The 25,029-nt window shown below is 40.9% G+C and overlaps 1 protein-coding gene across 3 annotated transcripts in view; it reads left to right on the top strand.

Annotated features, from left to right (window-relative positions):
- Positions 1-550: 550 nt before the first annotated feature.
- The window catches only part of chd7 (chromodomain helicase DNA binding protein 7), a 131,418-nt gene continuing 106,939 nt past the window's right edge, over positions 551-25,029 (top strand). For 2 of the 3 annotated variants that reach the window (XM_061839886.1, XM_061839884.1), the window contains exon 1: positions 551-981. The gene's annotated coding sequence lies outside the window, so the exon portion shown is untranslated. Of the gene's footprint in view, positions 982-1,469; positions 2,198-25,029 lie in introns of those variants that run through there. The other variant, XM_061839885.1, reaches the window with a different exon arrangement.

Raw genomic sequence — 25,029 nt, 5'->3', positions numbered from 1 at the left:
TTTAGCAGTATCTTGTAACTTATCAAAAGTTGTGGGATGCTGCAATAATTTATCAAGTACCAGTAAATGAAACCTCCAATGACAGTGTTCCAGTGCCATGAAAGTTGCAGGGGGGCTATTCAAGCAAATACTGTAACCCCCCACCCCGTCGGACGCTCGTTGCCGACATGGAAGGCAGGTGAGTAAACCATTATTCATCTTTGACTTATTCTGGAAAGCTATTCCTGCGTGAATTTGAAATAAAACGTGATGAAAGTTTAATCAACTTGATTGCAAAAAAAGGTCACGTAATTTGACAAGTATTAATGTCGTTTTGAAAAATCAAGCTCATTTAAATTATACAGTGAAGATAGTTTAAAAAATCTTTTGGGGCAAACAATTTTGCTGTTTCTAAAGCTTTCTGCAAGCATTCATATTCTCATTCAACCGGTGTATTTAGACGGACTTCAGAGCCTTTAAACATACAGTTTACTTATTTGCTTATTGTTAACTCGAAAAGGGACTTGTTCAACACGATTTTCGGTTAAAATCCAAATAAATTGACATCGCAGCAGCGAGCGTCACACGGGCACGACAGGGTCAGTGACCGCGCACGCCGCCTGCTCTGTGTGAGAGGTCCTCGGGAGCGCGCACCCCCTGGCCGAGGAAGGTGAGCGAGTGTCTGGAGGGGAGGACTCGGGAACGCCAGCGACCAGCCGACAGATCGATCGGATTAAACTCGATTGGAGTGAAATTAACAAAGGAGACAAGCGCAACGTGCACTCGTCGCCGAGGTCGCACTTGCAAGACCCACCGGAGATATATTTCAAGATAAATATTCAAAAACTACTTTTTTCCCCCCACCCCTCCTGTTTATTTAAAGCCAGTAAGGACCACGGTGATTTTTTTTTTTTACCCCCCGAGCAAACGGAGATACTGAAACCACTAACGAGGATCTGATTTTCTTGAAAAAAAAAATCTTGAAGTGACCGATCTTGCAGGGTAAGATGATTTTTAAATTCACATTTTTAATGAAAATGTTTCGAGGATCAATGGTACTTGAGTTTAGCAGTTAATGTGCAACTCGTATCTATGAATTAGAAGCCTTTCCTTTGGGTGAATGGCAAGTTTTCAATACTTTTGAACGCACTCGCGGAGCGTGAGGGAGATTGGCTTCTGATTCAGAGATAATTTGCGGCAAATCGTATCATCCCGTCGATGAGTGTCTTCTCGCCAAATTGTATTCGTCATGCAAGTATAAAGTCATTGAAGATTGTGTAGGAGCCATGCTAACAAAAGCCAGTTTAGCTTGGCCACCCGCTAATCTCACACACACACACGCACACACACAACCCACTTTCCAATAGTTATTCGGAAAGTGTGAAGATTTTTTTCGTTTACCCAGGACGGCCTGGCGAACCTGTCTCTTTCTTGTTTAGTGTCTGTTTGTCCCGTTTTACCTTTGTGAAGCATTGACTTGACTGAGTGGCGAAGTGCGTCTGTTAGCATGGTTAGCTAATTGTGTCGGAGCGTTCAGGAGACACGAGGTGGCTCGAGTGAGCCTAGAGGTGAGTCACTGGCCGACTCAATGATAAAATCTCTTCGGGAGCTTCCCAGCGGAGAAAATACCCAAAACATACCCCAAGATGTCGTTTATGACCACATTCACCTACAGTTTGGTTAAAAGTCAAATTTTGATGGAATACGGGTCCACATTTGATAGGAACATCGTGAAATACCCGTAGTAGTCGCTAGTTTTATTGGACGGAAGGGACAGGAGAGGAGGGGGGAATTGTGAGTGAGGCCAGGCGGTCATCTATATTAACAGCGTCGTTCGCCCTGTTTTTTTCTCACATTTTACCAATTTGAACGTGGTTAACAACACACGGGAAGTCTAAGCAAGTTATTTTTTATTCAGTCGGTGTGGGGAGTAAGCAGTTTTAGCACTTAAACATATGATCAAACGGTGCTAGTTACTCTGTTGGGAACGACGTGCGAAACCCCACTGATAGGCTAATTAGCCTCGCTAGCCGTTGGAGGTTAGCCCAGTGCTAGGTCACATACGTCCAAGTTGAGCAAGCCTGTTTTTTAGCCAGCCCGCATCTCCATTGTGGACTTATTAGCCCCCGAGCTAGTTACTAACCTGCTTGGGGCGCTTATCAGAGGATGCTTCGCTCTCGGGGAACTTAAGTTTACTTTGTCTTCGCATTTACTTTAGGTGAGTGAAACGCACAAAGTCTGCCTGTAGATATTCATATTTCTTTTGGTTTTCTTCGGCGGAGAACATTTTTGCGGTGTCAAATTCCGCCCGTCGCCCAACTTTGGCTATCACTTGAGTTACACTTGTTACTCAACAGGAACGGGAGAATTTTGCGGCTCAAAACACCTGCCGAAACCCATGTGCTCCACTTCTTTTGCACTAATTCCTTAAACTACATTGACTTAAGCACATTTTGTTCAGCATTTTACCGGAGCGTTTTTTTCCCGAGTGCCGCTTGTGCTATCGGTACTCTTATGTTCTGTCATCCTTCAACTTGCGTCATGCTCACCATACCGCTGGCAGAACATGGTATGGGCTTTTTAAAATTAATTTATTTTTTTAAAATAAACTTTCCACAAAACAAAGTCTGGTGTTTTAAAGTTTCAAGCACAAATAATGTGTCGATTGGTTGAAAACAGTGTCCAAATGTGCAGCATGGTTGTTTTTCCGCCTCCTGTCTGCCGTCGAGCTTGGGGCCGCTCCCCCCACTTACTACCTTGTGTATGTGAGCCAAGATGGCAGCTAGTCATGTTCAGCCGGCCACAGAGAGAGAGAGAGAGAGAGAGAGATAAGAGGCCCCGACCACACACACAGGCACATAACAGATGTTCACTGCTATGGCTCTTTCCTCCATTTCTTTTCTTGTGGTTTCAATGGAGACCCTTTCAAACTAAAACTACTTTGGTTTGTTTGGGGGGTTGTTGGGCTGAGCTCAAAAGTAACTTTACCCTCTCCAGTGTTATTTGCATCTTATGACTACTCGTCAGTTGTGCTGGTGAGTCTGGTTCAGAGTTCGTCAGATTTCAGCACACTGAAAAAGTTGCAATTTAAAAATCGTCCCAATCCAGTATGAGAATACCTAGGTGCAATTGCAACAGTAGTTAATTTACATTTTTTTGTGCTTCTTATAAAAAGATATTTGTTTTTGTCATGTCAATGTTATGTCTTAGCCTTTTTCCAAGATGAGCAATTGTGTATATTGTCTCAATTTTGTCTGCACTGTATCGTCTATTTGGTCCACGGTGCCCAGATGTACTTGCCCCTCCGTCTATTTGGTCCATGCCCCCTACTTGTACTTGTCTGTTTCGGGTGGTTTATTTCCCTCCTAACAAAAGTGGACTGCTTCTCGTGTAGTGATTAAACCGCTCTGATGTGACTAGTGTGAATATGTATGAACCTGTAAAACCCGCTGGACCCCAACTACAACACAAGTTTGCTTAAGACTCGTTGACAAGCAAAAACAGAGGAGATACATGCTGTCTTTATCAAACTTAAAACTCTGTTGTGGAACTATATATTTTAGTGTTTAAAAGTTGAAGACCCAAACTGAGTTCTAATATTTGAAAAGCTTAACTGTTAAAAATGAACAAGTATAGTGTCTCATTTGAAAACACTGCAAATGTGACTACATTTATGCACTTTCAAGATGGATTCAGACTGCCACCAAGATGAGGTGGTGATGAATCGGTGCAAAAAATGAACCAGCAGCAGTAGTAAATCACTATAGCCTGCCTGGAAACCCAGCTGCCCGTATAGAGCTTGTGCACCTACATCATAAAATCACGTGACTTTTGTTTACCTTGCCATATTGCAAGTCAAGTTAAGCATTGCTCAATGCTAAATCGGTTGAAGACGACGCAACAGTCTTATAATGCGAGGCCCAGAGTCCTGTCCAATACCGTTGGACATTTTGAAGGTGAAAATAAATGAAGGTACCTGGAAAGATTTAGATAAACTCGGCATAGAGGACCCGTATGTAATTCCGAAGTCGATGTTTTCGCTGATAAGAAATTTGACTGTTAATTCGCTTCCGCCTGTGTTTGTCTACTCGATATACACATGTATCTGGTGAGTATGTTGTCGAGATTTACACGGAAAGATTTGAAAGCGTATAAAAGTCTGGATGCATACAAATAATGCGTACTAATAAATCCCACATAGTGACGGGCTGACAGCTCGTGAATGCGGAAATGTTCGGTTACATGTTAACCTTTACCGGAATCCATTGTTTTTTTGGGGGGTTTTCCCCAGCTAGTATTCAATACAAATACCAATATTTAAATAGATTACCCCTGGTTTTACACAAACTCTTTCATTAACTATGATGGGGGGGGAGACGAAGTCGTCTCCACGAACATACACACAAGCGATTGTGGCCGCTTTTAACCTCTGTAAACCTCTGCAACACTTTTTTTTTTTTTTTTTTTTTTAAATACACGTTCTTGAATGAGCCAACTTGGCATTATAAATACTACTTGGGAATTTGAGATTGAGAAGAATAATTCCTACCTGAAAAGAAGTGATCGCTACACAGTCGTGTGTCTTTGTTTGCTTGATTAATTGCTGAAATCCATCGATATTTTGTGGTCTTTTTAGCTGGTATTCCATAGAATGCTCTCTTTGAATATCTATCTCGTCTGTTGTGACAACCAACAGCACAACAGGTCTCTGGTATTGTAAATATTCTCCTCTGGTACAGTGTCGAGCAGCTCCGTTTGACCGGCAATATGGCGCTGTGAAAATAGTGACGTCACGTGCAGGAGCTCTATAACTAACACCTACAACACCACCTACCTATTTAGATACTCTGTAGGGGTTGGACTTTACACCGATCTTAATGTAATTGGACGATATTTCGCGTTTTATGCTGATTGCCTTTTTCACAATTCAACGATCCAGTCAATGACATCTATGATCTGCTCCGCAAAAGACATTTACTCTGCATCACCATCGTGCACAATATATTTAAATCCAATATCCGGTTTATTTTTAGGCTTGTTGCTATCTTTTGACATAATACTGTAAATATCCAACAGCCAATAAAATGTCCTTTCATCCATTTTCTGAGCCGGTTATCCTCATGATGGTTGTGGTAGTGCTGGAGCCTATGCCAGCTGTCAACGTGCAGGAGTTAGAGTACACCCTGAACTGGTTGCCAGTCAATCGCAAGGCGCAAAAAGACAGAGAACTGTTGCACCATTTTTTTTTTTAACGATCATTGGTATTGATCATCATCTTTATCTTGTCAACTTAAATGCGTCAAACACTGGCTACCATAGCGATGACAAATAGATCGCTTTGACTGTATTATAAGAACAAAATGTGGAAAAACGTATGTTGGTGGTCACTGGTGCTTTGTTTAAGGCCTGCTTGTGGTATGTTCACATACTTCTATATGTGCTATAGTTTTGGTGTGGGTGAAGTAATTGAATTACAGTATTTTAGCATCCATTATTTCTTATATAAATACATGACCTAACTGAAATCAGTGATTTCCAAACTTTTATAGGGCCAAGGAACATATTTACAATTTAAAAAAAATCTCACTGCACATCAACAAACAAAAATGTCACAAAAGGTGTCTTCCATATCATAGAAGACCATTCATTTGATCTGTCAGTCACTATACCTGACTGGCATTGATGGATGAACAAAGACTTATTTATTGCAAGTATAAATTTTTGAGCAATGAAATAAACAAGTATATACAGTAAATGAACGGGTCATTTGAATACTCTAGATGCATTGCTCTACAGTAGTTTGTGCTCGGATTGGTTGTTTTTTTTTTTTTTTAAGATTGGTGATTGTCTAGAAAAATCCTGATCGTATAAAGCCTAATAGCTGCAGCACGGGTTGTGACCAGAACAAAGCGGTCAGAGCTTATAGCTCCCTATTCAAACGTCTTTACACTGGCTGCCAGTCAGTTTTAGAACAGATATTAAAGTTCTACCACTGGCCTATAAATCACTAAATGGTTTTGGTACCTGAATACATGAAAGAAATGGTAATGGAATACAAATCCAGTAGGGCTCTGAGATTAACTGACTCGTGTCTAATAATGGAGTGCAGAGTCCAAAACAAACATGGTGAAGCAGCATGTAGCTGTTATACCGCAAAAAAATAGAATAAGTTGCCAACTGAGGTGACGTCGGCCTCAAGTGTGAATTTTTTTAAATCCAGGTTAAAAAGTTTTTTTTTTCTCACGTGTCTTTTAATTTTCAGTGATATTTCTTGGACTAAAAGCCTAAAAAAATTTAAAATCAAATTTTTTGTTTGAATGCTTTTAACCATGTAAAGTGCATTGAGTTACCTTGTGTATGAAATGCGCTTTACAAATAAATTTGCTTTGCTTAATAGGGGTTAAGTGGGAAAAGTCCTGTAACCTAGAAAATATAAGTATTCAAACCTGCATACATACTACAAGGTGCAAGTGCGATAATGCAGACTTTTTTCTTTGCTCCCAAGTGTTATGTTGTTTCATGATTCGCAAATCAATTTACTTGCAAAATGGTACCTTGACTTATTTTTCAATGTTTGAAATCACCGCAGTTTTTAATTATTATTTTTTTAAGATGTGAGCAAAAATCTTAACTACGAGTGGAAAATTTTGGCATTGAACTTCTCAAGCAGGAAATGAACACTTCTTCAAAAGGAAGCTAAGTAGTTGTTTCAAGCAGTTTTATCTTTTATCAGTTCCAGTTGAAGATTAATCAAACCCATAACTCATGTAAGTCCCTTGCATAATGCAAAATGCTCTTGATGGCATCAATGTTCCGGGAGTTATAAACCATTAACAATTGGGTATTTTAACACACAATGCAGCAACAGATGTTGACGGATATAACTGTAGTCACTGGAATGTAATCATTATCCTTTTAAAAAAAATATGGTGGCTTACTTAATTAAAACTCTATGTTTCTTATTGCCCCCTTTTATCATTGTCTGTAGAGTGCTATTTTTATTGGTAAAAAATGTTTCAAGTGATTGCTTACTGTTGTTTTTTTTTTTTGTGGAAACTAGCTGCAGTTGATATCAAATCAATTTTGCCCATTAAAATCAGTACAAATACATTTCGGCCCCTAAAAAGCCTCCAAACTGTATGTTTTTAATAAAGAAAAATAAAACTGTTTTGTGGGAACCTATACTAAAAGACAGTATGGCTGAGAGGTAAGAACCTCACCTTTCGATTCTGATTCTTTAGACTGAATTGATTAGTTTAAATTTCATTTAAATGATTTGTCGCTTCAGCAAGAAGTAGAAATATGCAATTAAAGCATTTAGAGTGTTTGTATTTTCATGCCCATGTGAACAAATGTTGTATGGCAGTTTTTGAGCAATTAAACATCTTTTTTTGTGCACAATTTGTTTTTGTACGTTGTGTAGTGCAGAAGTAGAAAACATGACAGTTCTGTATAACCTGAAAAAGTCAAGTGTATATAAACCTTTGCGTGAAATTGTCATACTGTAATTTCTTGTGCAGAATGCATCCTGAGTATAACGCACACCAACAAACTTGACCGAAAAAAGTCAGGAAAACCCTTCTACTAATGTACAATGCACACCACCAATTTTCTGTTAGGCGTATGCTCAAAATATTGTATTTCTTTTTTGCTTGGTTTATACTTTAGTTTGAACTCATATTGTTTTTCAAAAAATTGTCTGGACAGCAATCATTCATAATCTTTGTGCATGTGCTGATGTAGCGGTAATGTCTCAATAAACTAAAATAAATGCTCAATGATGGTATAACATGATATTAATATTGTCAATAAGTATTACGGTCTTAAATCATTTAGCACTGGTTAACTAACGATGTGCAAAAATTTTTTTTGCACTAAATATTACAGCTTTAAACGTTTGTGCATAGTGCAGTTTATCCACTACATTACACACCCTTGGCCAAGCTTTCAAAAGAAGCATCTGACTCATCTCCAATCTGAAAAAAGATCCACAGTAGCTACCTTTTGGTGGATGGCTCTGGAACTCATCATTGATGACATGGTTCAGTTCCGGTGCTTCCTGCATTGCATCATGTACAGTGATCTCATCTTCCTCCCACATCATGGTATCCTCTGTGCCATCCATGGCATTTGTGAGGAAACATTTTTTGAGTCATGGTTGCCTTTATTCCTCATTATTGTCAGCTTTGAGGTGAACCTTCACAGTGTTAATAGTGCAGGCTCTTGCCCTCCGTTCGGCTAAAATCTGTTGCAGCTCTTTCATCTCTGGGAACTGCACAACTCTCCCACATCCCAAAACTCTTCCATGTGCTTTTTGATGGATTATTTTCTGTCTACCGCCACAATCTCACATTCGATTTTCTTTTGCGTCTCACCTTTTCTTCGCATAGTCACCCAATACAAAATTATTATTTACATGATGTACTTTGAATGCTTATTTGGGGTGAGGGCTTGGAACAGAGTAGTCATTTACATTGAAAAAGGGGTTCTACTTACGAAAAATTCACCACACGGAACGACTGAATAAATTTTGTAAGTAGAGTGGTTTGGACATGGTAGGAGGGTGCTGAGGATGGAGCTGCCAGGCAAAAGAGCAAGAGGAAGACCAAAGAAAATGTTGATGGATGTTGTGAGGGAGGACATGAGGACAGTGGGTGTTAGTGAGGAGGATGCACGAGATAGGCTTAGATGGTTAACGATGCCACGCTGTGGCGACCCTTAATCGGGACAAGCCGAAAGGAAAGGAAGAAGAGAAGTTACCGCTGTATTTTCACCTCCGCAAGGTGCACTTAGAAATCTTAAATTCTCTCCTAAATAGACAGTGCTCTATACCATGTCATGTGCCTTATGTGCACGCTGAGTTCCAACATCTGTAAATGTTGTTACTTGTTCAATGAAAAACACTCGAACACACCGGTTACGTGATTAGATTGACTGCTAGCACGTTTTATCATCTATGTAAGCTACCATATGATGGCGCTCTCTAGGTAGTGAGGAACAATTGAATTTTAGATCTGTAAGTAGAAGAAGCTTACATTGCCCTACACACCAACAATTTGTCATATCAAAACTGAAATCTTCACCCCACAGAAAGCAAAATAGCCTAACTAGCAGATCATAAAACAAATAGAATGACTGAAGAAATAATTGACACAAAACGCTGTGTTCATCCAGCATGCTGGATGGTTAGATGTCATCCCTTCCATTGAATTCGATCCCTGGTGACTGTTACTGTACACAAAGCAGTGACGCAAAAAACATCTTTTACAGGCAGTAAGGGGCTGCTTAAATATTTGAAAATGCTGGAGATTCCAATCTCCACTACCCTTTTTAAGACTACTCGCTTAGGCTGCACTTTCCTTGTAAACGGGAACCCAAAAAAAAACTATTCCAAGTTTGTTTGATGAACCACGTACCAATGAAGTCTAGTAAAATGCCATTGCAATGTCTAAAATCCTTAATATTTTTTTTCAACTTTTTATGTAGTTAGGGATGGGCAAGTAACAATACCGGCCTTATCTTAATGTATTGGACACTAGTGATGGCTGCAGTTACGAGCCACTAAAAAAAAAATAATAATCTGACGGGAAGTAGTTGGCGTCACCCTGCAGTGGTTTGACTCATAAACGAGTCATAAAGGGAGAAAAATCTTTAATTCTTTGTCATTGTGTTAATTGAAACGATATCAGAAGTACTCGCGGTATTGGTCAATACTATAGTGAATACACTTATGAGTCTGTTGGGGGTGTGATCTCAAAGAGCTTCATAGGCCAACAGTTAGCAATGACTGCCGCCGCCTAATTTAAATCTCGAATCAGGTAAGGAAAAACTCAAAATGCCATTTGGTGCAAAAATAAAGGTTGACGGGACGGAAATTGGGGGAATCCCCCTTCTAGAATTTTCAGACTGCAATTGATATGCAGTGGATAATAATCAGTCGAGTGCTGTACAATGTTCACTATGATGGCAAAATGCTGTACAATTTTCATTAGTATGCCATAAGAGTCTATTTATTAAAGGAGGATTTTGGTAAAAAAAAATAGGAATGGGAGCACACATTAAAAGTTAGTAGATGAGGTTCAGTGTTTCTTTTAATGCCAAAATTGTCGACAGATTTCACCAAGACACATCTCTAAATTGGAAACTATTATCGAATTCTTCTCTCGGACATTCCAATGGCCCCAGCTGTAAAACTGACAGCCAATCAGCGTTTGCTACGTCTACACTGCTTCCTGTTCTGACCCCATTGCTTGTGGTTACGCTTTCATCGACCAGAGAACTTCTACTATCTGGCATTTTGTGGCTTTTTTTTTTTTTGTGAAAAATAATTACAAACAAAACAAAAATAACATTTAATATTTATAATAATAATAGTTAAATTACCCCACAGGAGGTTTAAGAGCGACAAATCTGGGTGCGTTTTCCTCATTGTTGTTTCAGTTTTGGGAACATTTCAGTATCTTGTTCTAGCTGGAAAGAATGGTCTGGTCTGGAATGCTCAGCCCGGGTGATGTCACCGGACGTTCTTCTGGGTCTGGCTGTGAAAGCTGGCACATATCCAGATATTGCGTGGACTTCAAAAATATTCTTTATTTTCTTTTTTTTTTTTTTTTTTTTTTTCAAATCTCCAAAATATGTCATAATAATATTACTTCAGATTGGAGGGTCAATTCTACATAGAAATAATCTTTTAAAGGTTAACTGGCACGTAAAGCATGATCTTTAGTATGTTTTTAATGGAAAAAAAAGGCAGCCGGAATGGACCCATCCATATTTTTTTTTCACCACACATCACAATGTCGTCGTATATGAATTTTTGTATCTCCTGCCAAGAAAATCCTCTGGAGGCATTCGTTTTGGAGAAGAATCAGGAAGTGACGTGTTTTCCAGACGCCCACACAGGCAGCTTCGTGTGTTGATAGCAGCTTTACCGGCTGGAAAAAAAGCTGTTTTTTCTTGTGTGTTGGCCAAAATACCGTCTCGTTGTATTGCTGGATATTGCTCGAACACTTGGGAGGATGGATTCACTCTCCACACTTTTCCAAAACACCCGGTTAGTCGTGAAAAATGGATTGCACAGGTGCAAAGGACAAGAGCTTTTTTTGAAAAGACCATTTTAATAATCTGTTAGATCAAACAGTTTGAACGTGACTTTTTTTTTTCCCCAAAACTTCATACCCACCTTTATTTTTAGTATGTTATTAATGGAAAAAAACGGTAGCTGTCATGGAGCCATGCGTTTTTTCACCACATAACATGATTTTGACATACAGCTTTTTGTAACTCCCGCCATGAAAATCCTCTTGAGGGATTTGTTTTCAAGAAGAAGCAGGAAGTGACGTAAAGGACAGACCCGCTCTCAAGTGGACTCGTTTGTTTACATTAGTATTACCTCCAGGAAGGTATCTCGTTGCTCCTTCGTGTTAGCCAAAATGCCGCCTCGTTGCATTGCTGGACATTGCTTGAACACTCAGTATGATGGATTTACCCTTGATAAGTTTGCAAGAGACCCGGTTCGTTGTGAAAAATGGATTCCACGGGTGCAGAGGACGAGAGCTTCGTGGGTTCCAAATGACAGGTATGTGTGTATACAGCTACTAAAAATAATAACAGTTTGGGACGGACCACGTAATCCGTCTCTCATAACGTAACAAAAGATCCGCGTACAAAATGTGTCAATGTGCGCGGCAGATGGCATCGGGCTGCTGCGTCGCTTCACCAGGGAAGCACACGGGCTCTGAAGAACGCTGCCACAATTTAGCACTCAGCCGCGTGAGACGAACCCGCAGTAAAGCACCCCGGCTCGACGGTGTTGTTCATTGCATACAGTGACTGTGAACAACCCCCAAAAGCAGCACGGCTCAGCTCCGTGATAAGCCACCTCGGCGACGAAAATGAGCTACACCGGCTTGCTGCGATGGATCATCTCCGCCGCGGAAGTGGATCAGACGGGAGGCGGTTTGGCTGTGATCGCATATCATCTGAATATGGCTCGAAACAATAGTGTAATATTGCCCCGGTAACTTCACTCGGTTGTGTGGTGTTCTCCTTTTCGAAAAGAGCTTCCGTGTCAGAAGGGGCGTGTTAATCTCCCATAGTAGGTTCCACCGCGTGTTTTCATTCGCGAATGTCTGGGTGACGTCACAGACAGGATACAGCCAATATGGCAACCACTTGGATGTTGTAGAATGACACTTCAGCAACTTTGTGCATGGATGACGCCCTCTCCGCTCACCTTTATTTTTTTCGTATAGACATTGAAATGAATAATGTTATTTATTTTTCATTATATCTATTTTAGAATGTTTCTTAAAACATCAATATATCTTTTTTAACTTTCTTCATTATTATCAAAAATAAACATAAGCAGCATGTCTAGCTCGTCTTTGATCTACGATGCCCAGACTGTGTATGCTGTCATTATAAAACGCATTGATGGGCTGTATAAGTACTGTAACATTTGTAATTATGAGTGTATGTCTTTAAGGAGGGGGGGGGGGAGTAAGGTAAACTAGGAAAAGAGTGTGGCGGAGCAGTGGTCGTTGTTAGAGAAAGTTAAGTGTGCTGCCTAAAAGAAACCAGTGGCTTCTTTTTTTTACACTACATATCTGAATTGACCCCTCCGTGGATATTGCGCAATTTGCATCACTGATTAATCAGAGGCCAGAGATCTGCATAAACCAAAGCTCGTTTTTGCTCCCGCCATTTTCTCAGACAACATTGCATGGTCCAGTATAGGTTTTGTTAGCGTTTTATCGCGTATTTGGGTTATTTAACAAAAAATATGGTTAAGAGGTGTAGTCACGGACTTTGTAATAGTGACGACAGGTATCCTGAAAGGCAAGTTGGTGGAGTTCGATTCGTACCCTTTCCAAAACCGAAGACCCAGTACGAAAAATGCCTTCGATGGATCAAACTTTGTGGAAAACCGCATCATCAACTAAATCCATCTAATATCAACCGGAACAGATATGTTTGCACGAAGGTATGCCCTATATTTGATTTTCAATACATGTCTCGTATAAATGAATGAGACGTTCTCCGCTAGCATAACATCGCTACGTGTGAACGATTGGCACACTTATTCTTTGTTGAGAGATATTTAGCGATGACAGGACTGCACAAACGTGTCGCTTTCTTGCTCGCTCACGTTCGAAGCTTAACCAGACTGTGTTTGCACGAAGATATGCCCTAAATTTGATTTTTAATATACGTCTCGTATAAATGAATGAGACGTTCTCCGCTAGCATAACACTGCTGCGTGTGAACGATTGACACACTTATGCTTTGTTGAGCGATATTTAGCGATGATCGGACTGCACAAACATATTGATTTCTTGCTGGCTCGCGGCCGAAAGTTAACCAGACTGTGTTTGCACGAAGATATGCCCTAAATTTGATTTTTAATATACGTCTCGTATAAATGAATGAGACGTTCTCCGCTAGCATAACACTGCTGCGTGTGAACGATTGACACACTTATTCTTTGTTGAGCGATATTTAGCGATGATCAGACTGCACAAACGTATCGCTTTCTTGCTGGCTCGCGGCCGAAGCTTAACCAGACTGTGTTTGCACGAAGATATGCCCTAAATTTGATTTTTAATACACATCTCATATAAATTAATGAGACGTTCTTCGCTAGCATAGCATTGCTACGTGTGAATGATTGAATGAAATCAGAAGCATGGCGTCTGTCTCAGTTAACTATGTATTGTATTGTATCTGCCATTTTTTACTAATTGTTTGTCTTACGTCAGCGCACGTGGCGTGACGTCACTTCGGGAAGCATGGTTAAGTGCCCTGTCCGGAGGGATCAATTGTGCCATTGCATGTAACAACCTCTCACCCCTTATTTATTGAATCACATTGCAAAATACCACAAACTGAATAGCTGTATGTTATACTTTCAATTTGCAAATGCAGTATATCTGCAAAGAGACTGCATCAGCAGTGCAAAATTTAGAGGTAACATTGTCTGACTTTTTTTTTTTTTCGGCACGCCGTCCCGCAGTCGACCAAGACTAGCTTGCAATCGACCCATTGAGCACCCCTGCTGTAGTGTAACTTTGTTGGAAAGCGGCGGCATGAATCTGCTCTCCCATTGGCCACTGATAGAGCACTTCCTTGGCATCACATTGGCTAAGAGATGTCAATCTTTAGCCATGACCCACATCATGTCTCTTGGTTTGTGTGGCGCAATAGAGCAGCTCCCTTTAACTGGCTAGCGCGTAGCATCATCCTGGCATCACATTCCTCCATGGGCTAGAAGCCACATCAATCAATTTTTTTTTTTTTTTGGGTGTTCGTCTTCCATAGTTAGGTTACACCGCGTGTTTTCATTGGTGAATGTCTGGGTGACGTCACGTACAGAGGATGCAGCCAATATAGTAACCACTTGGATGTCGTAGAATGACTCTTCTGCAACTCCGCTCACATTCATTTTTTCGTGTAGCCATTGAAGTGAATAATGTTATGTATTTTTTATTACAATATCTATTTTAGAATGTTCATAGGGATGACACTTGGCCTTTAAATTGTATTTATGACCCCTTTTGACTTTGAGTGTTCTTTTCATGGTATACCGTGAATCTTGTGTACCACATTTTGGCTGGCGAATTTTAGTAACCTCTTTTCCTTCTGGAATAATCTGTTACCAAATGCTTCTTTTTTCTTTTCTTTTATAAAATGGTTTGTTGTAAGCAAGCTGCATTTTGGCCATGGTCTTTTTCACGCCAGTCTCTGTGCCGTAAAATGCGTAAATCCATGCCGGGTAACGACATCTACTTCTACTAAATTAGCTAGTTATCTTAGCTGCTAGTTAGTGGTAGCTGGCTTGCTCTCGTCAATCATCTGCCATGGTTTGTTGAAATAATCCAACCATGGTCGTCGTCTGCCATGAACATGCATGTACAGTCACTCACATTTGGAAAAACGTACGGGTGTGGTCAGTCATGCTTGCAAATAAAGTTGGGGATGTGATTAGGGATGGAATCTCAAGACCTTAAAATAACTAACTGGAGTAATATAACATAACTGTAAATTGCGAATAAAATAAATACATAACTAAAACAGAAAAAAATTTCAAACTCTGAAATGGTATTTAAAATTTTTCATCAATAAAAATTCTTGATCTGACAAACTTTATCTGAAGAAAAGTTAAATGCACTGGCCTATCAAGGAATAAACATGAACGGTCTATACCCGCAATGTTTTGAAGATGCTGAAAGCTAGCGATACACTGCAACAAATATTCCTGTCAGCAATAGTGATGTATTGTTAGAGGTGGTGGGCGAGCACGCATCGTGGGACAGGTGTTAATAGGATGCCTGCTTGCCTGAATGTGCATTTATGTGCATGCGCTCGAAGTATTTGCCACACCTGAATCAAGCAACCAGCAAACGTCTTTTTTTGGGGGGGGGCACGCCGTCACACTGCCTCGCGATGGACGCAATGCGCACCCCTCTTGTAACTGAATTTCCTTTGTCATGGCTCATTATGTTGATGACTTTCGACGTAAATGCGCTTGCAGTATGTGAAGCAGCTCTGAACATGCACTTTCGGGCTAACTTCTGTACATGCTCAGTACGGTTAACTTGTATTTCCTGTTTCCGGGTGAATACTGGTTGTTTTGGAGCAGGCTTGTTTAGTTAACATTTACTAAATAAACATGTAAATTAATGTCAAGACTACACAAAATAAGCGACGTCTATTTTTTCTACTCGTAACAAATTTTACGTGTGTGATTTTTTTTTCGTGCTCACCTTTGCGGATTTGTGAGCATGGAGGCGTGCAAGCGCGATCGCGCTCGTCAAATGTGAATGACTGCATGTATCTCCTCAAGGCTATCTGGTGTTTTGCTCTGCAGAAAAGAGTATGGATATGTGAGCCACATGATTGGCTGCATATGCGCAAGTGCAATACGCTTTTTATAATTATTATTGTACATAAGACTGTGTAGCAGTAGACCATGAACAGTAAGTGTGATAAGCACTACAGCATCAACGTACACTTTTTTTTTGGGGGGGGGGGTGAGAATTGATTGCAATGTAGTCTCCTTAACTGTTTAGTTGCGGTAAATGCAATAGTTTTTTTTTTGGGGGGGGGGGGGGCATTTTGTTTGTTGTGATTGAGTGCCTGGTTTGCAGAGATGAAAATCATGGCTGTTTTCCTCCATTACTTCCATCCTGTCATTGATCGCTCCACATCCACTCACCCACACAGTCCTTCTGTCACGACCAATGTGATCTATTTGTTTTTTCCTCTCCTTATTTTGATGATTATCATATCTGCATTTTGCTCGTGTCTGGCCTCTCCATCTTCTCATTTCCAACCAAAAGGTTAGTGGTTGTCTTCAGCACCACAGTGACATTCAGAATTGAGTGTCATTGCTGTCTCTGTTATCTCTCCCTCCATCCCCATCCCCCACAATTACCATCCTTCTCTTGCAGGGAGGACCTTCTGCTCTGTGTGCTAAGCCTAGAAATGACGCTGTCATTGAGAACTTTCACGTGTGCGTGTGTTCTACTTGTTTATGGCTGACCGTACCCATGTCTTTTTAATGTAACCTAAGCATCTTCCAGTTATTTCTCTCATCCTGTTTTTCCTCCTCCCCCCTTACCTTTCAATCATCACATTACACAAATAAAATACAGTAGTAAGAGCCCAAACTGTACATTATCTGGGCATTATATGACCGCCACACAGGCGGAGCCGGGATTGAACCCGGGTCCTCAGAACTGTGAGGCCAACACTTTAAAGCCACGCCATCGTGCCACCTCATTAAGTATGCTGTTGCTTATACAGTACCGGCCTGAGAGGCTACACCTAAGCAGCTAATAACCAGTAATGGTTAGATGAATACAAATTTCCCCGCTGATGAACGAGCCTCAACTGTGACAGCCACATCTTTATCCTGTCAGGTTGACCCCACGGGAGGTTAAAGAAGGACAAATTTGGGTGTGTTTTCTCAGTTTTGTTGCAGTCTGATGCACATGTTGGCATCTTGGCTGAGCTACAACAAATGATCTGTAATGCTAAGCACCGGCGACATCAGGGGCGGGGTCAAGGACATCTATTTCGCTGCCAAATTAATCCAATATACTAAAATATGTAAACCAGGAAAGTACTACCTATCAGGTTCTACTCAAAAATGGTCTAAACTAAATTTAGGGGACTATGATTTAAACAAGTCACATTTATTTTTTAATTTCACTGTCCACAGGGAAATTAGCACTGCAATAAATATTTTTGTACTAACAAATTGCTCCTGTTTGGAATTCTCATTATTTTAACCAACAGTGAACTCCTGCTATTCACTGTGGATAGGGAGTGGCCCTGCTGAGAATAGTTAAAATATTTTAGTAGTTTATTTTAGTGTCCCCCAACCTTTTTGCACTGTGGACCGAGAGGAGGCATTTTTTTCCCCTCATGGACCACCTGTGAAGGTGTGGCATATATATAGACACACACATTTAGAAATTATGTAAATCACTACGGGGAGTCCTAGGGTTACAACATCTTCCACCTACGACATTTTGACTTAGCGGTGCCCGTGTCCCCAGCACTACAGTGGTTCTGCTTAGCTAATGCATATTGCTTATCTGTGTTTGTCCGCTGGCAGTATAGTAACCTTTTTTCACCCACCTTTTTACATATTATGGCCCTGAAGTAGAAAGCTGGGTTTTTTTTTTTTTTAGCAATGCTGGTCCAGCCGAAAGAATAGCAATTACCATGGAAATGAAAGTTAACATCATGAAAAGATCAAAGAAAGACTTGGACTTGGGCTTCAGTCGGTCGACCTTAGCAATTATTAAGGACAAAGCCCGTATTTTACATGAAGCACATGAAGGTTTTCGCCCCTATAATGGATAGAGGGGTCACAAAGCAACTTTTTTCATGAAGAAAAAAAGAACAAAGCAACGTTCTTCAATCATTGCCGAGGTGAAAAGATTACCTATGTTATGAATCAAGGATCAGAATCAACGTGGGCTTAATACAAGCCTGATGTTCATTAAGAGAAAAGGCACTGCATATTTTCCTAACTTGGAAAGAGCAGAAAGGCAAGGACGTTCAGGAATTTACCCCTAGCAAGGGCTACTTACACATGCTTCCTTAACAATAGCTAAGCACAACCTGCCCTCATTCTTCGCCATCCACCTCTTGCAGTAATGGTAAGTACAGCATCTTTTATTTATTTTTTTTATTATAATGTATTAGATTTTGTCTACGAAGTACCCACGCCCACCCATTTTCTGAGGCACTTATCCTCACGAGGGTCGCGGGAATGCTGGAGCCTAGCCCAACTGTCATTGTGAATTTTGATTTTAATGGTGAAATCCGACTTATGCGGAAATTCGGGTTATGTTGCCAGCGTAGGAACGGATATCGTTCGTAGACTGAGGACTCCCTGTACTTGGTTGGGAATCACTGCCTTGATGCACCGTTGCATTGAGGCATTCAGCCTGCGAAATTTTGAATAGAAGAAATCACGCATTTCTTCTCAGTTTTTGTAGAAAACCCCCCAAAGAAATTCGTCTCACATTAAATCGATTAAAAGCACTAACAACCTTACCTACTTAGAGATTGCGATGAGGACCAAACATCGAACATGGACTCAACCTTGAACTACTAGAGGGAGGGCCATTGTGGTTTGAATCCCTTCCATCCACATATCTATAAATCGCCATATCCTTTACATTTTCACACAGGTAGTATGTGATTCGTGTATCTTATGTGCTGACTTTGTTTATTTGATTGCTTGTTTTGACTATCTGCAGCCCAGAGGGGGTCCCAAGCCAGGATAAATGCAGAGGGTTACGGCAGGAAGGGCATCCGCTGTAAAACTGCCAAATATATATGAAACGAATCCCATAACGGATAGGTCGTGGCCTGGGCTAACTACGGCCGTCCCCGGCACTCTTAATCTGCAAGGCGTAGGTAGAAATTCAGATAATGTAGGTCAAAGACAAAAAAGAGGAGGAAAGCGGCTTAGTCGGCAGAAGAAGAAGAGGCATGCACAGACCCTACGACTGTGTGTAGGGACTTCCTCCAAGATCTGTGGCCTCTGGTTGGTCAACATGGTTGCTTCTTTAGCAACATCACTTGCTTTGAGGGCATCCTTGTGTTTCAGAATGGTGCTGATCATTGATTTCTCCATACCATTATTCTTCGATAGCTCAGAAACATGCACATCAGATTCGTATTCGGTTATCAAATCCTTCTTGAAGTTAACAGTTTTATGCACCACTTTCGTTTTTTCAGCACCAGCAGTTCCAGGGGCACTTGGAGACAGACAACAGCCACACTCACAAACACATCTATGGGCAATTTAGAGTGCCCCTTTTTTCTTATGCCTAATCGAATTAGAGGCACAGTGGGGTAAGAAACATCTGGCCACCCCTGCTGTATATTCTGTAGATCTAAACCAACTCCTCAGAAAAGCATCAACCAAAACTCCGCAGTCCATATAATGGGATTATTGTTCTGGAAAAAGCTACAGCAAATTGGTGAGAGGTGTCGAACAAAAGTCAGAAGGAGGCTCTCTGATTGTTAGCAAGTCCTCTGTTCTGTACTTGAGTCCAGAGACACCTGCTCTTTGGAGCCATGATTGGGGGTCATCTCTGAGGTCCATTTTATGCCCCTCCGTCAGCGTCACGCCTGTGTGTATTCTGGCTCAAACGCTTGAATATTCTACATTGTTATTTTTGTTTTGTTTGCTCAATGGCGGGAGTAGTAGCCACACAGAGCATCGCCTCGCTGTTATGTGTTGTTTTCTCGTGACGTCACCCATTGTGCTGCCTCGGACGGCGGCCATTTTATATCCCTGAGCTCGTTATTCATACATACGCAAGGTGGACAACATTATGTTTGTACTGCATTTATTGAAGACGTGGCCAACAACATATCAAGCCCAGACTGATTACTAGGCTAATTAGCTTACACATATCATGAGACTCAGGACTGCGTCACAAAGGCGCAGTGTTCTGCCTTTGATCTTTTCCTCTATGTGACAGACAAGGAGTAGAGAGAGTGGACACTTGTCTGCTCAAGACACTTCGTAAATGGTTAGTTCAGTCTTATTTTATATAGTTAGGTTGTTATAGCAAACGAAAATTGGGGTCTTGATGATATTTCATGAACTATTTGCCCGAGGCAGCACGTCCGGTGACGTCATGTAGAAACAACCCATATTTAGGGAGTTCGGGGTTAAGTTTAGCTGTGTTAATATCTCCTAGAATTATGAGCGGCAAATCTGCGTGGGGTTTTTTTTTCAATCTCGTTTATCTGCTCGACAAGCTTTATCAGCGCTGCAGTCATGCTAGCTTGATTAGCTTGAGACGGAACATAAACACCGACTAGGATAAAAGATGTGAACTCACGTGGCGAATAAAACTGCTTAGAGTTCAAAAACACCGACTCTAAAAGCGGACTGCAGTGTATGCTGAGCTCTGTAACGTCCGTTCACCATTCCTCGTTGATATAAAAGCATATTCCACTGCCTTTTGTTTTCTGTGTTAGCATACAGGTCAGTGCCCATATAAAAAAAAAATATATGGGGACTTAACTGTATGCTAACACAGAAACGAAAAGCGGTGGAATATTATTTTTTAAATATCAAGGGAAACTCCATTTATTCGTGTTTTTTTTTTTTTTTTTTTTTTTTCAAAAATTAAAAACCTGTATATTAGTTCACCACAAGTAAAGTTAAATGTTTATTTGTTTAACATTTGATGGCAATGGCAGAAAGACAAAAAAATAAACAAATCCAATATTTCACAAAATTCTCGAATCTTTCAATTGACTAACAAAAAATAATCTTAACTGTAATGTTGGCCTCCTGAAAAGAGTATCAATTAATCTTGTTTGCTTGGCGACACGATCAGCACGATCGATCTTGAAGCCGGGCAGCGTGATAGTGTCAGGCACTCGTCCACAAAGCCAAGTCTCCGTGAAGCACAGAGCCGCAGAAATGGCAAAATCTTTCGTCGGAAGCGTTAGACGATGTCGTCGCTTTCGAAGGTGGACTTGTATCCCGGATCGCGACCCTCTTCGACTAACGCCAACTAGCAACTCTGGGGGAAAAGCTACAGCGAATTGGCGAGAGTTGTCGAAAAAAAAGTCAGAAGAAAGGTCAAAAGAAGGCTCTCTGATGGTTAGCAATTCGTCTCTTGTGTCCCGAGACGCCCGTGAAACACAAACACAAACAGTGACTGAGAGCAACACTGGTAGGCGTTAGGTAGGGAGGTTAAATGGCGGCGCGCAGTGGTGTATGGGTAATTCAGCAAAAAAAAGTGTTAGTGGAACCAACCCATACTCTCTTTATTGGCTCTTAGCACACAACACTTCCCAGTGTGACGGTCTGATCTATTTACGCCGATGGGTGGACCCACACCCCTCTCACCTGCCGCCGGTCGATCGCGAGAGGCTGGCTGCTTGAAAAGTAGATCTTGGGGTAAAAAACGCCTACAGCAGTTCAGCATTGGGTCAAAAAAAAAGTCTGGCCACGCCTGGTGTATATTCTCTATATCGAAACCAACTCCTCAGAAAAGCATCAAATAAATCTCTGCGGTCCATATAATGGGATTATTGTTCGTCGTGAGTGCCACGCCCCCTCTCCACCACCTCAAGTTCTGCCTGTGTGTATTCTGGCTCAAACGCACAGGCTTGGACATTGTACCTTATGCTATTTTTACTTTGTTTGTATGAAGTGCAGACCCATATTGACGGCATTATCTTCAGAACTGTTACCTCGATAGGCAAAATGCAGTGGGTGCAGCTAGGGACCTATGATGCGCCTGAGGTGGTCCAGCACAAAAGGCGTTCAAAGGACTTCTTGACCATAGATGTCAAGGCAACAGGCCTGTAGTCATTAAGACCTGAGACTGCTGCTTTTGTCGGGACTGTTATGATGGTGGAGCGTTTGTAGCGGGTTGGTACTTCACACAGTTCTAGAGACCTGTTGAAGTTCTCTGTGAAGACAGGAGCAGGTTGGTCTGCACAGACTTTGAGGTAGGATTGGGACACAAGGTCTCGACCCGGCGCTTTGTTAATCTTTTGTTGTTTGAAGATCTGCCTCACGTCCCTTTCATGGATGTTAAAGCCATGCTTAACCACTTAGCCATTGTGAAATGTTGTGAAACATCAGAATGAGTGCTTGCGTTAAACAATATACTTTTAACAGAAGTTTGACTGGAACTGCATTACATTGTAGTGTAACCACCAATGAACAGTAAATTAGTAGCTAAATTAATGTCTAGATAAAGTATAATACTCAACTAACTACTGTGTGTGCGTGGAAAAGCTCACGGTATTGTAATCAGGGTCACTGTTCAGGTGGGACGAAGAGGCAGAAACAAGACAAGTGAAAACCTTTTTGTTGCTGGGTGAATCATTCTCAATAGGTTCACCATGTTTTTTGGACAATAACTGCACTTCAAATCCTTAAATTTTATCAATCAATTGTGCATCTTAAAATCTGGTGCGCCTTATATATGAATTCAGGTTGTGTTTACTGACCTCAAACTGATTTTATATGGTACATGGAGCTCAAAAATCTGTTAAAATGCTTTAGTATGACTTTGGTAAACTACAACCACATTGTGAAGTGAGATATTGACACAGATTTTGTAAATTTTTATTTGCCATATTTCCTGGACGAGAACGCGCACCGGTTAATAGCCAATGTCAACTCAACGGTTTTAATTTTTTTTACATACATAAGCCATACTGGACCATACGCCCCTGATATATACCATATGGATCCACTGTGATTGGATGGCTGCGCATGCGCCCGCCATCGGACTTGCAAATCTGCATAGTCAAGAACGAAAAATAACATGCCTAAAATTTGTTACAAGTAGAAATACATAGATATTGAAAGGTGTTGCTTATTTTGTGTATTCCTGACCAATGTTCCCTCTAAGCTGAGCCCTCTCAGTGAACCACAGCCTGACGTCCTTTTTTTTCCTTTTTTTTTTTAAACATGGAACAAGCTGGTGCTCAACCTACATCTACTTTTTAGTTTACCTGACATCGATCCCCTCCGCTCATAAAGGGGTACACTCATAATTACAAACAGAAAACACACCCGCAACTTTATATCTGCGGGCATGACTGGTGGACCACACCTGTACATTTTTCAAATGTGGGTGACTGCCGTACGTATCGGTACGTTGTGAAATTAGATATTCACACACTTTGTAAAAGTTTTACATACCCCGTTTCCAAACAGTGGCTGTAACACGGTTGTAAAATGGCTCAAACATAACAGAAAAGTCATTGTTTTGATTCCCCCTCCTTCTGTTCACTCAAACCACAAAAATCATCTTCAGTATCAGTGCAGAAGCCCAAGAAAGTCACACAGCGTTTCACTCTCTGTCACAATGTAATTTTCAACTCCAGTTACTACTGAAATTGTGCTGTTCTACCTTTTAATCCGTTTGTGATGGTTGATTCTTTTACACTACTCCACACTTTTAAGAGCCATTCGCAGACCTCCAAAAAGGAAGACATTCACAGACGGCCAGGTTCTGTGAAAGATTTTAAATTAACTTATCACAAAAACATGCCACATTAATTGGACACTCTATATCGCCCATAGATGTGATTGTGAGTGTGGCTGTTTGTCTCTATGTGCCCTATGATTGGCTGGCAACGAGTTCAAAATGTACCTCACCTTCTGCCTGTTGATAGCTGGGATAGACTCCAGCACTCCCACGACCCTTGTGAGGATAAGTGGCTAAGAAAATGGTTGGATAGATGGAAATAAGCGTGTTATGTTGCATTTTGCCATTACCACATCAAAAACAACTACAACTGTTTTTCTACGCATGGTCGAGGTAGCTTCGTCTTTCACGCGCAGTTGAGGTACTCTTCTTCCACGCCCAATTGAGGTCACGTCTTCTTTTTCTACACATTGCAGGCATTTGCGCATGCCCAAACCTGAGTGCATTATCGGGAATGGCCATGTTTTAACCATTACCTTCAAACATGTTTTTGTTTTACATTTAAATAGCACCCAAATAAATTATATTTTAGCCCCATCGTTAAATAAGATGCAGTGTTTACAGCACTGGAAAAAAGTAGCGGCTTGTCATCCGGAAAATACGATACATACCTGAAGTTATTGTTTCCAAAAACAGTGCCTGTACCGCAACAATCAAATAAATGACTTTGATATATAAAAGTCATTTAAGGCCTTATTCTTCCTCCTCCTGTGCACTCAAACCACTGACGTAATCGTCAGAACAGCCCCAAAACATCAGTGACGCTCTGTCACTTTCATCTCCAGAAAAAGTTACTTCTGAAGTTGTGCTGTCACGCAGTAGTCCATCTTTTCAAAACCCGTTGGTGACTGTGGAATCTTTCGCACTTCTCCACGCTGTCAGGATCCACTTGCAGACCCTTGAAAAGGATGCTCTTCACACATAGCCAGTTTTTCTGACTGATTTTTCATCTGGCGTGATGAAATTTTCTATTTTTATTTCACTAAATTTATAGAAGTTAGCAACTTTTTCTTCGTAGTTGGGAGGGAGCTGCTGACAGGGTCAACCTTTTTCATCACACCACGAGTCTTATACATTTTTGCATCCATATCTTTGTACAGAGTGGACTTGCCATATTTTCTAGAGGACAGTGTGCGCCGTTTAATAGGCTGCGGCCACTCTGTGTAGCGTTTTTGTTTTTTTCCATACACAAGTTGCACCGGACCACCTGCTGAGGATATACTGTATACTCTACAACTGGTACGTTGTAAAAAATATTCACACAGAAAGACTTAGTAAATATTTATTTACATACCTTGTTTCCAAACAGTGACTGTCACACAGAAGTAAAACTGCTCAAACACAAGAGAAAAGACAGGGTTTTTTTCATCCTCCTTTTGACTGAAATCACTAAAGTATCGGGGTTGAATATACTCAAAGTCTCACATATCATTTCAGTCTCTCGCGCTCAGTCAATTTCATCTTGAGTTACCGCTGAATTTGTCCTGTTTTCCTCACGTAGCAGTCCATCTTTTTAATCCCCTTGTAATAGTAGATTCTTTCA

This window comes from Syngnathoides biaculeatus, chromosome 13, assembly GCF_019802595.1.
Source record: "Syngnathoides biaculeatus isolate LvHL_M chromosome 13, ASM1980259v1, whole genome shotgun sequence".
NCBI classification, from domain to species: domain Eukaryota; kingdom Metazoa; phylum Chordata; class Actinopteri; order Syngnathiformes; family Syngnathidae; genus Syngnathoides; species Syngnathoides biaculeatus.
Note: the sequence above shows the minus strand (reverse complement) of the source record. Positions and strands in the feature narration are given on the sequence as shown.